General features: G+C 40.1%; 1 long non-coding RNA gene across 1 annotated transcript in view; it reads right to left on the bottom strand.

Moving 5' to 3' along the window:
- Positions 1-4,276: 4,276 nt before the first annotated feature.
- The window catches only part of LOC144338711 (uncharacterized), a 47,192-nt gene continuing 38,153 nt past the window's right edge, over positions 4,277-13,315 (bottom strand). The window contains exon 3 of the long non-coding RNA XR_013413032.1: positions 4,277-6,380. This is a non-coding gene — a long non-coding RNA (uncharacterized LOC144338711). The remainder of the gene's footprint in view (positions 6,381-13,315) is intronic.

Below are 13,315 nucleotides of genomic sequence, written 5' to 3'. Positions count from 1 at the left end.
ATAATTGATACAGGATCATAATCTCCCAAACAGCATTTAAAATCATGAAAGACCATTACATTGACAGGCTAAGAGAACCTATGTTTAGACTTGAGAAGGGCTGAATAAACTGAAGTTAGTCTCAGATGAAAAAGCGTTGGCTAAATTCTCTTAGAAAGCTAACTCATGGTTCCAGAGATGCTCTCTTCTTGCAGCAGGAAGAACCATAAACTAGGAGTACAGCCCGACTTCTAACCCTAGTTCTGCATCTAGTCTGGATATGTGACTTAGTTTCCACTGCCATAGACTTAAACCTTTGAACCAGATGCTATTTTTCTTTTAGGCCTGAAATCTAGGAAAGGATTTTACCTCTTGGTAATACTTGAAGGTCTTTTGAGATGCTTTGAGTTCAGCAAGCTCAAAACTGTCTCCTTCAGACAGAACAGACTTTAAACCAATGAAGATAAAAACAAAACAAAACAAAACAAAGAAGCGTATTACATAATGACAAAGAGTTCAATTAAACAGGAAGATCTAACTACCCTAAATATATATACACGCAACATGGGAGCACACAGATTCATAAATCAAGTTCTTAGAGACCTTCAAAGGGCCTTAGATGCCTACACAATAATAGTTGGAGGCTTTAACACTACACTGACATCATTAGATAGAGTAGCGAATGAGAAAATTAGCAAGAGTATTCAGGACCTGAACTCAGCACTGGATCAAATGGACTTGATAGACATTACAGAACTCTCCATACAGAACCAACAGAATATACACTCTTCTCATCTCTACATGGCACATACTCTAAAATCAATCACATAATTGGAAGTAAAACACTTAGCAAATACAAAATAACTGAAATTATAACAAACAATCTCGTGAACCACAGTGCAATCAAAATAGAAATTAAGACTAAGAAATTCACTCAAAACCATACAATTACATGGAAATCGAATGACCTGCTCTTGAATGACTTTTGGGTAAATAACAAAATTAAGGTAGGCATCAGAAGTTCTTTGAAACTAGTGAGAACAAAGATATGACATACTAGAATCTCTGGGACACAGCTAAGGTAGTGTTAATTTATGGCACTAAATGTCCACCTCAAAAAGATAGAAACACCTCAAGTTAACAACCTAACATCATAACTAAGATAACTAGATACTCAAAAGCATACCAATCCCAAAGTTAACAGAAGAAAAAAAATAACCAGAATTAGAGCTGAACTGAAGGAGACTGAGACACAAAAATGCATTCAAGAGATCAACCAATCCAGGAGCTGTTTTTGAAAAACATTAATAAAATATATAGGCCACTAGCTAGACTAATAAAGAAGAAAAGAGAGAAGATTCAAATAAACACAATCAGAAACAACAAGGAGGATATTACTACTGACCCCACAGAAACATAAATAACCATTAGAGAATATTATGAACACCCCTGTGCACATTATGAACTAGAAAATCTGGAAGATATGAATAAATTCCCGGACACATACACATCCCAGGACTGAACCAGGAAGAAATTAAATTCCTGAACAGACCAATAACAAGCTCCAAAATTGAGTTAGTAAAAAAAATAGCCTACCAACCAAAAGAAGCCCAGGATCAGAGAGATTCATAGCTGAATTCTATCAGATATAAAAGAAGAGTTTGTACCTTTCCTGCTGAAACTATTTCAAAAAATAAAGGTGGAGGGACTCCTCCCTAGCTCATTCTATGAGGCCAGCATCATCCTGATACCAAAACCTGGCAGAAACACAATGACAACACAGAAAACCTTAGCCTTATATCCTTGATGAACATTGATGCAAAAATTCCCAACAAAATACTGGCAAATCAAATCCAGCAGCACATCAAAAAACTCATCTACCACGATCAAACAGGCTTCTTCCCGGGGATACAAGGTTGGTTCAACATACACAAGTCAATAATTGTGGTAAATCACATAAACAGAACTGAAGACAAAAACCACATGATCATCTCAATAGCTGCAGAAAAGACTTTCAATAAAATTCAACACCTCTTCATGTTAAAAACTTTCAATAAACTAGGCATTGAAGGAACATACCTCAAAATAATAAGTGCCATCTATGACAAACGCACAGCCTACATCATACTGAATGGGCAAAAGCTGGAAACATTCCCCTTGAAAACCAGCACAAGACAAGAATGCCCTCTCTCACCACTCATATTCAACATAGTATTGGAAGTCTTGGCCAGGCAATTAAGTAAGAGAAAGAAATAAAGAGCATCTAACTAGGAAGACAAGACGTCAAACTACCCTGTTTGCAGATGACATGATCCTATATCCAGAAAACCCCATAGTCTCAGTCCCAAAGTTCTTACACTGATATACAACTTCGGCAAATTCTCAGGATACAAAATCACTGTGCAGAAATCACTAACTTTCCTATACACAAACAACAGTCAAGCTGAAATCCAAATCAGGAATGCAATCCCATTCACAATTGTCAGAAAAAATTAAAGTACCTAGGAATAGAACTAAACAGGGAGGTGAAAGACCTCTACATGTAGAACTGCAAAACACTGTTCAAAGAAATCAGAGATGACACAAGCAAATGAAAAAAAAAATCCATGCTCACGGATAGGAAGAATCAGTGTCATTAAAATGGCCATACTGCTGAAAGCAATTTATAAAGTAAATGCTATTCCTATTAAAGTACCATTGACATTGTGCACAGAACTAGAAAAAACTAAGTTAAAATTCATATGGAACCAAAAAACAGCCCGAATAGCCAATGCAATCCTAAGCAAAAAGAACAAAGCTGGAGACATCACGGTACCCGATTTCAAATTGTACTGCAGGACTACAATAAACAAAACAGCATGGTACTGATACAAAAACAGACACACAGAACAATGGAACAGAATAGAGAACCCAGAAATAAGGCTACACACCTACAACTATCTGAACTTCTACAAAGCTGACAAGAACAAGCAATGTGAAAAGGATTTCCTGTTTAATAAATGATGCTGGGAAAACTGGCTAGTCACATGCAGAAGACTGAAACTGGATCCCTTATTTACATTGTATGCAAAAATCAACTCAAGATGGATTAAAGACTTAAATGTAAAACCCAAAATTATAAAAACCCTTGAAGATAACCTAGGCAATAGCATTCCGGATATAGGAACAGGCAAAGATTTCACCATGATGACACCAAAAGCAATTGCAACAAAAACAAAAATTGACAAATGAGATGTAATTAAACTAAAGAACTTCTGCACAACAAAGAAAACTATCAACAGAATGAACAGACAACCTACAGAATGGGAGAAAGTTTCTGCAAACTGTACATCTGACAGAGTTCTAATATCCAGCATCTACAAGGAACTTAAATTTACAAGAAAAAACAAACGACCTGTTAAAAAGTGGGCAAAGTGCATGAACAGACACTTTTCAAAAGAAGACATACATGCAGACCAACAATCATAAAAAAAAAATCTCAACATCACTGATCATTAGACAAGTGCACATCAAAACCACAATGAGATAGCATCTCACACTAGTCAGGATGGCCATTATTAAAAAACCGAAAAATAACAGATGGCAGTGAGGCTTGGGGGTGGGTGCAGGTAGGGGGGGAAGGAAAACTTACACACTGCTGCTGAGGAGTGTAAGTTACTTCAAGCATTGTGGAAGGCAGTGTGGTGATTCCTCAAAGACCTAAAAACAGAACTACCATTCGTCCCAGCAATCTCACTACTTGGTACACACCCAAAGGAATATAAATTGTTCTATCATAGAGACACATGCACACATATGTTTACTGCAGCACTATTCACAAAAGCAAAGGCATGGAATCAACCTAAATACTCATCAGTAATAGACTGGATAAAGAAAATGTACATATACACCATGGAATACTATGCAGCCATAAAAAGAACACAATCATGTCATTTGCAGAAACTTAGATGGAGCTGGAGGCCATTAGCTTTAGCCAAACTAATGCAGGAACAGAAAATCAAATACCACATGTTCTGACTTATAATTGGGAGCTAAATGATGAGAACACATGGACACATAGAGGGAAACAACACATACTGGGGCCTACTAGAGGGTGGAGGTTGGCAGGAGGGAGAGGATCAGGAAAATAATTAATAGACACTAGGTTTAATATCTAGGTGAGGAAATAATGTGTACCACAAACTCCCATGAAACAAGTTTAACTGTATAACAAACCTGCACATGTACCCCTGAACTTAGAATAAAACATAAATTAAAAAAGGAAAATGAAAAGAGAAAAAATTATTCAGTAACCGTGTTTTTTTTGTTTTTTTTTTTGTTTGTTTGTTTGTCTTTTCTGAGACAGGGTCTCACTCTGTTGCCCATTCTGGACTGCAGTGGCGTGTTATTTGTTCACTGCAGCCTTGACCTCCCAGGCTGAGGTGACCCTCCCACCTCAGTCTTCTGAGTAGCTGGGACTATAGGTACACACCACCATGCCAGGCTAATTTTTGTATTTTTTTGTAGAGACATGGTTTCACCATGCTGCCCAGGCTGGTCTTGAACTCCTGGGCTCAAGCAATTCGCCAGGTTTGGCCTCCTAAAGTGCTGGACTTACAGTCACAAGCAACTGTGCCTGGCCTACATTCAGTAAGCTTTTAAATAAAATAAACAACTCTAACTGCTTTATTTTTAATATAGCCATGATATTTGGTGGATTTTCTTTGGATGCTATGCTTCTCGATTTATAATCATGTGATTCGAAATAATACTTTTATTAGTACCTATGTTAGTTCAGGTTCCGTGAGAAGCAGACACCAAGATAAGATTCCTGTGAAAGAGATTAATTATGGGAAAAGGGGATAAAGGGGAGAGAGCAGAATAAATCAGGAAGAGCCTTTGGATCATAATGCAGAAATGATGTCTGTGAAAGGAGAAGGGGAAGCAAAATTAAAGATAGGTAGGAATACTTTCAGACTGCCTCACAGTTCTAAGGTTTCTGACAGGTTGATAGGGATACCATGAGTCAAAGTTGCCTGTTAGAGGTGTTCCTCATCTCTGAGGAATTGACCCGCACTACTATTTCCCACTCAGTGATTATCTAGGAGAAGTCTGGGGGAAGCATGGCTTTGGTGCAAATGCAATAGTTGGTCCTGAGGGGCAGCAGCTGGGGCCATCAAGTAAGTATGCTCCCTATAGCCAGCGATCTGAGCAGCACATTTTCATAGTCACCACAGTCCACCTTTGTACTCCACAGATCTATTTCTCCATGCAGCTTCATGGAACAGTTCCTTACTTATTCCTTTGGGCTTTTCTTTATGAAAGCAAACTTTGAAGAGGGAGGATAGTGGGACACACTACAGTCCCCCTTGCTGCATTTAGTTTCTGGGCCAGAACTGGTAATTATTATCTTCCTTTTCCACTACCTACTTGAAATTTCCCTCACACACAGTTATTATTTTGACAAGTCTTGAAAGCTTACTTAGTCACGTGAACCAAACTTTCATTGTGGAGGTGTCCAAACTCTTTTCAATTATCCATTCACAGTTAAACAAAGCAAGAGAATACCAGGAGGCACTCAAGTAGATCACCTGGATTCATATGTATTCCTTTCTGACTCATTTTACTAAAGCAGCCCTACTCCTCCTACAGATCATCGTCAATTACTCCTGCCACATGTGGATTCCCCTTCTTGCATGGCAGTTCCTGGATATCAGTAGTCCAATGCTTGTTCAAACCACTGCTGTGATCCTTGTGGGCCACTATGATGGGGAGTAGGCACACTCCTGCTTTCACCCCTTATTCCTAATCCCATTCTTCCAATTAGATCTAAAGCCTAACATATAGGTCTGTGATTTAATGTATATACTGCATCCTGGACGATGGCACCCAATTTTTTCAGGGTTTACTTTTATTGGTGCTTTATCTTTGCCTTTAGAAGTGCTCTATGAGGTCAGCTCCTTCTGGATGGTGCCGTATTTGATATGATAAGTGGATCCTCTTGTTCTGGACGCATTTGTGCCCCTTCTTTACTATGAAGTGACTATCCTGTTCAGATGCTGTGTTGTGTGGGATTCCAAGACTATCGATCAAGAACCTCCAAATCCCCCAGACGCTTATTGAGGCTGTGCAGGCAGAAAAGGCAAATCCACACCCAGAATAGGCACATATTTCTGTGAGCATGAACCAGTGACTGTTCCAGGATTAAAAAGCATCCAATATAATAAATTCACTGCTAAGTGGTCTTTATAAATAGTGTCGTATTTGAGATAGAACGTTGGTCGCTGTTGCTGCAGGTTGGATATTCACACAGGGAATCAGCTAAATTGTCTTGGTACACAGGAGTCTGTGATATTGGGCCCATGTATTACCTCCATTTCTTCTGCCACGGCTAGTTCTTTGAGATGCCCATTGGACCAGTCCTGAGAAGGCCAAAATGAATGCTGGTTAATGTCAGTGGTCAAAGTTGCTTTGTCTACTTAGTTCTTCAGTTACTCTTTCACAATTGATGCTTTCTTGTGAACATTAAAATAGGATTGATACAAAAATCTTCCTTTTTCATGTCACTCCCAATATGTCTATCCACATTCCTCTACTCCAGACTTCCCTTTCTCTGATCTTTTCCTTTCAAGCTCCTGACCAGCTCACCAGACCTTTGGCTACTGTCAAATAATGCATATATATTACCATCTTGAACCACTTCTTTTTCTACAAAAAGTGGATAATCAGGTGCACTGCTTGCAGTCCTACCCACTGGGAAAACATTTTCCCTCCCTGCTGCCTTTCAGAACCACCTCTAAATGTGACTGTAACACCACATATTTTGACTTACGTTCACATACCAAGCTGATCCTGTAAACCAAGCTTGAGCTTTCCTTCAACTGGTTATATGGGACCACATACTTTCATATGGCTATAGGTTTAAATGAAGGGAGAGGCACTGGTGCAACTGTGGTGGATAGCAGGGAGATCTGGGCTATCTGCTCGTATACCTAACCTGTGCCATCTGGTTTTCCTTGGACTTAATCTAGGATATTCTGTTTCCACCGTATTATGGGCTACTGCTGGGTTCATCTTACTTTATGACTTAGAGGGTATAAAATGTGTTGCTTCAAAAACCCAAAGAGGCCTGCCATATGCTGTGCTTCCTTCTTTGTGGGAGATGATGCAAGATGCAGTAACTTGTCTTTTACTTTGGAGGAGATATCCTGGCATTCTTACAACCACTGAACCTATTATAATTTCTGTAAAGTAATGGGCTTATCTTCCACAATATAGAGCCCATGTGTCTTACAAAGACCTCTAGTGTAATAACCACATCTTGCTCTTCCTGTCCAATCAGCATATCACGGATATAATGGGTCAATGTGAAGCCCTGTGGGAGTATATATTTTGTTTACCCTGAGGCAAAACTATAAATGAATGTTATCTCCATGTGAAAGTAAATGTTCTGATCCTTTTTTTAAGTAAATGCAAAAGAATACATTCACCACATCAAAAGCTACATACCACATACTTAGGTTTTGTTAATCTACTCTGGCAATGCTACCACATCAAGTACAGCAGCTTTTGTCAAGGATACTGCATGACTGGACTTGTGGTAGTATGCTATTATTCTCTAGGATTCAATTAGTTTCTGCAAAAGCAAGATTGGCAAAGCAAGTGAAAATATGATAGAGACCACAGCTCCTGTATCTATGAGGTCTTTAACAGTGACAGTGATTTCTTTCTCCACCTTGAGAATGCTGTATTATTTATGATTTACTGCCTTGCCCAGAAGTAAGGGTATCACCATAAGTTTCCACTTAACCTTTCCCACTATGAGAGTTCACAGGACAATGACTCAATACAGTAGTTTTCCAAATGCCATTTATATAAATCCTAATTGTAAAATCAGGATGTGAGGGAAAAGAATATAGAAGCTGTAGATCCATAGACAGCCAGACTTTACACAGAAATTTCTTTATTACCTGGCCCCTGTAAACTCCCACTATAATAGTGAGGCCATGATGATGCCTTTGGTATCTAGATATCAATGTCAGACTCAGGCACTGTGTTCAATAGTCGTTGAAATGTCTGGGTATTCTTATTCCCCTTGTATACTGTCATCTAATTAATGGCTATAATTCCCTTTGTGGAAGGACTGAAATAATTATTGTAATGCAAACTTATTGAGATGCAACAAGGTTATTTTTTCAAGAGATCTGGCTCCTACTTTAATAAATGTGTTCTAGATCTAAAAATTAGCTTGGATTCAGCAACTGAACAAGGGTCATGACTTCTTATTGAGGAAACCTCTTTCAGCCTCCTAGTCTTACACTCTTGTATTTTTCAGCTTGTAAATGTTGAGCAACACCCATGTTGGCTGACCATCAAGGGCTGGTGATTGCTTGTGAAGCACTATCCTTGGCTGGGTTTTCTGGTCTTGCATAATATAGTCATTCTAGCTTGCCCTGGAACTTTGTATTTCTTCCCCTCTGGGATGCCAGGATACCTCAGTCATTTCTACTTCACTCAGCAGGGGCCATTGCTTTCTCCAGGCTTTGAAGAACCACACTAGCAGAACGTTTACTTTACTTCCTAGGGTCCTTGCTAGAGTGTTAAATCCCATGTTCCCAGAAAGTGCTTTCAACTCAATGACTATTGCTTATCCAGTATATTCTGGTTACCTTGATCAAGGATCATTAAAACCCAGTATCAAGGCTTCCCCAACTCCTACCAGTACATGCTATGTAATTCTTGCATACAACAACTTCAATATATAATCTAATTCCTTCCTTATCAGGCTCAGAATGCCCTTGGCTGCATCATGCTGTCACTTAGCCCTAATTAATGGTCTGGTAACCTTTTCAAGGAAGTAGGGGCAGTTTCTGAGGATGGCACCTGTTGCATTGCTGGGTGAGGCCTCTGTAACATGAGGAAAGTGTTTATTCTTATGAGACAATCATGGGCCATCTCTGCAGCTTCTGAGGGTTCAGAGTAATCTGCAGAACCAACATTCTCAGGACCATCTATCCAGAATGTCCACACCTGCTATGGTTTGGATATTTTGTCCCCTTCAAATCTCAGGTTGAAATATTATCCCCAAAGTTGGAGTTGGGGTTTGGTGGGAGACGTTTGAATCATGGAGTGAATCTCTCATGAATGGCTTTGTGCCATCCTTGTGATAATGAGTGAATTCTCCTTCTATGAGTTAACATAAGATCTAGTTGTTTAAAAGAGCCTGGAACTCTCTCCTCTCTCTCTTCCTCCCACTTTCATCATGTTATATGCCTGCTTGCCCTTCACCTTCCACTATGATTGTAAGCTTCCTGAGGCCCTCACCAGAAGCAGATGCCAGCACCCTGCTTCCTGTACAGTCAGTGGAATTGTGAACCAAAGTAAACCTCTTTTTAAATAAATTACTCAGTTTCAGGTATTCCTTTACAGCAACATAAATGGCCCAATACAGAAAATCGGTACTGTGGAGTAGAGCATTGCTATAAAGATACCTGAAAATGTGGAAGTCGCCTTGGAAATATGTAACAGGCAGGGGTTGGAAGAGTTTGGAGGACTTAGAAGAAGATGGGAAGATGAGGGAAAGTTTGGAAATTCTTAGAGACTAGTTAACTGGTTGTGACCAAAATGCTGATAGAAATATGGACAGTGAAGGCCAGGCTGATAAGGTCTGAGATGAAAATGAGGAAGTTATTGAGTACTGGAGCAAAGATCACCCTTGTTACATGGTAGCAAAAACTTGGCTGCATTGTGCTTACGCCATAGGGATTGGAGGGAAGGTTGAACTTAAGAGTGATGACTTATGGTATCTGATGGAAGAAATTTCTAAGCAGCAAAGTGTTCAAGATGTGGCGTGGCTGCTTCTAACAGCCTGTGATTTGATTCTGGAGCAAATAAATGACTTAAAGTTGGAACTTATATTTAAAAGGAATGCAGAGTGTAAAAATTTGGAAAATTTGCAACCTGGATATGTGGTAGAGAAGAAAGAGTATACTCAGGAGAGGAATCCAAGCAGGCTGCTAAGGAGCAACCACTTTCTAGAGAGATTTACATGACTAAAAGGGAGCCAGGTGCTAATACTGGGGAAAAGGGCTAAAAGCCATTTCAGAAGTTTTTGGGACAGTCCCTCCAATCACAAACCCAGAGGCCTAGGATGAAAGAATGTTTTCAGGGGCCGAGCCCAGTGCGCAACTGCCCCACATAGCCTCAGGACATTGCTCCCTGCATCCAGACCCGTCTGGCTCCAGCCTTGGCTCAAAAGGCTCCAGGTACAGCTCAGCCCATTGCTCCAGAGGGCAAAAGTCATAAGCCTTGGTGATTCCTATGTGGTGTTTACCATACAGGTGCATAGAATGTGAGCGTGAAGGAGGCTTTGGAGCTTCTACCTAGATTTCAGAGGATGTATAGGAAAGCCTGAGTGCCCAGGCAGAAGTCTGCTGCAACAATGAAGCCCCTGCAGAGAGACTCTACTAGGGCAACGCAGAGGGGAAATGTGGGATTGGAGCTCCAACACAGAGTCTCCACCTAGGAATTGGCTACAGGAGCTTTAGGAAGGGGGCTGCCACCCTCCATACCTGAGAATGATAGAGCCACTGGCAGCATGCACCTTGAGCCTAGAAAAGCTATAGGCACTCAACTTCAAACCAAAAGAACAGCCATGGAGGCTACACCCTGCAAAGCCAGGGGAAGGGTTGCACAAGCCCTTGAGAGCTCACCCCTTGCACCAGTGTGCCCAGGATGTGGGACATGGAGTCAAGGATTATTTTTGGAAATCTGAGGTTAAATGTCCCCTGCTGGGTTTCAGACTTACATGGGACCTGTTGCTCCTTTCTTTTGGCCAATTTCTCCCTTTGGGAGTGGGAATGTCTACTCAATACCTGTACCACCATTGTACCTTGGGAATAAATAACTTCTATTGATTTCACAGGCTCATAGGCTAAAGGAACTTGCCTCAAGTTTCAGATGAGAGTTTGGACTTTGGACTTTGAGTTAATGCTAGAATGAGCTAAGACATTTGGGGATTATTGGAAAGGAGTGATTGTATTTTGCAATGTGAAAAGGACATGGTATTTGGGGGGCCAGGGGTGGAACGATATGGTTTGGATGTTTTCTCCCCTCCAAATCTCATGTTGAAATGTGATCCCAATATTAGAGTTTGGGAGATGTTTGAATAATGGGGATGGATCGCTCATGAATGACTTTGTACCATTCTTCCAGCAATGTGTGAGTTTTCAGTCTATTACTTAATGCAAGATTTAGTTTTTTAAAAGAGCCTGGAACTTCCTCCTCCTTCTCTTTCTCCTACTCTCATCATGTGATATGCCTGCTCCCCCTTTGCCTTCCACTATGCATGTAAGCTTCCTGAGGCCCTTGCCAGAAGCAGATGCCAGCACCATGTTTCCTGTACAAACTGCAGAATTGTGAGCCAAAATAAGCCTCTTTTCTTTATAAATTAAGGAGTCTCAGGTATTCCTTTATAGTAATGCAAATGGACTAACACACCATCTCATGTTTGTCCAGATCCCAGATTTTTTCAATCTAGGTCATAACATGAATATAACATACCTGTCTTGACTCAGTATTTAAATATCTCTGAAGCTCTGCAACTGTCCCAAGTCTGCTGTTCAACTGTTTCTGCTCTTCCACTGCAGGAAGTACGAACCTCTTTATAAGTTACCAGAAAGTCTCTTAGATTTTAATACTTAGCTTTAGTTGCTTGGTGATGAGCCTCAGTTTTTTGGTTTTCTTTTTGTTTGAGACAAAGTCTCACTGTGTTGTCCAGGCTGAAGTGCAGTTGTGCAATCTTGGATCACTGCAACCTCTGCCTCCCGGGTTCAAGTGATTCTCCTGCCTCAGCCTCCCAAGTAGCTGGGACTACTGGTGCCTGCCACCACAGCCGGCTTATTATTATTAATTAATTAATTTATTTATATTTTTAGTAGACACAGGTTTTCACTATGTTAGCCAGGTTGGTCTTCAACTCCTGACCTCGTGATCTGCCCACCTGAGCCTCCCGCAGTGCTGGGATTACAGACGTGAGCCACTGCACCAGCCTGACCCTCAGTTTTTCATTATATCTCTTCAGAGTAGCAATGAAAATTACCCAACTATTAGCTAGCTTACTTGGCTGCCTGACAGGCATCATTTCTCTCTTATTTTTCAAATGCCTGAATGCTAGCAAGGGTGTTCTCCATCTACAGGATATGTTTCCAGGTCAGGACTGGTGAAATTTTTAGCTATTTGATCACCATCTTGTGCCAGGAACTCTCTATGCTCGCATACCACTCAAGATGTTGTTTTATTTGCCCATTGGGTAGCAAGTGAGTCGGATCCCAAACTCCACTGTATCATAATTTTTCTTGGACAGCTCCTGTCACCACTTATGTTAGCTCTTGTCCTCTTAGAAGTAACAACCCAAATGGGAATAGATGAGCAAGAGGTTAATTGGGAACGACACCTGTGAAGGATAAAGGAGAAGGAGTGGGAGAAGGTGGAGTGTTCAGATGGTAATGAAGATCTGACATTGGTGAAGGAGCGCAGGGAAAGGAGGAAGATTTGACAGGAAGAGCCCTAGACTGTCACATAATCCTAAGGTTTCAGCTAGGCTGAAGGGGAGATATGGAGCCAAAGACTTCAATTAGAGAAGCCCTGTAACTTACAGAAATGCAACTGAATAGTGCCAGTTATTGGCAAGGATCGACCCATGGGATTCATGACCTCGGCATGAATGTGCTGGTGGATTCAGAGGGTCAGCAACTAGAAACATCAATCAACAATACTCCCCACAGCAGGAGATCGAAGTGGTGCATTTTCATGGCTGCCATATTATCTTATAAATTTTTAACTGAGTTAAAAATTTCTGTTATATGGCTGCTCCACCATTTGTGATTCCTTTAGTTTTTTCAGTTTATATTAATTAATGATATAATAATATGGAATCAATTGCACTAAATATTTTTAAATGATCATTTAGTCTTCAATTGAAATTTAAATGGTTCAGAAAAAAATAATAATGTGTTCTTCTATATGAAGGGAGAATGAGAAAGCAAATGTAGCAAAACTCTGAGAACTGGGAAATGCAGTGAAGGGCATGTGGGGTTTTTCTCAAAAGTATTTTATAAGTTTGAAATTATTTCATGATAATTTTTTTAAAAAATCACTTATATAATGATGGGAGACTTTTTTCCTTTGTTTCATTTTCGTTTTTGCCTGTAACAGGGTTTCCCAACTCTATCTGATATAAAAATTATGTCAAAGGAGCTTCTTAAATGCAGATTTTCACACCTGACTCCAAACTATTAAACTAGGATCTTTAGAGAAGGAGCCTAAAAATCTTAACCCCAAGTGCCTCTTATGATCT

The sequence above is a fragment of the Macaca mulatta genome, chromosome X (assembly GCF_049350105.2).
Source record: "Macaca mulatta isolate MMU2019108-1 chromosome X, T2T-MMU8v2.0, whole genome shotgun sequence".
NCBI classification, from domain to species: Eukaryota; Metazoa; Chordata; class Mammalia; order Primates; family Cercopithecidae; genus Macaca; species Macaca mulatta.
This window is presented reverse-complemented; position numbering and strand designations above follow the sequence as displayed.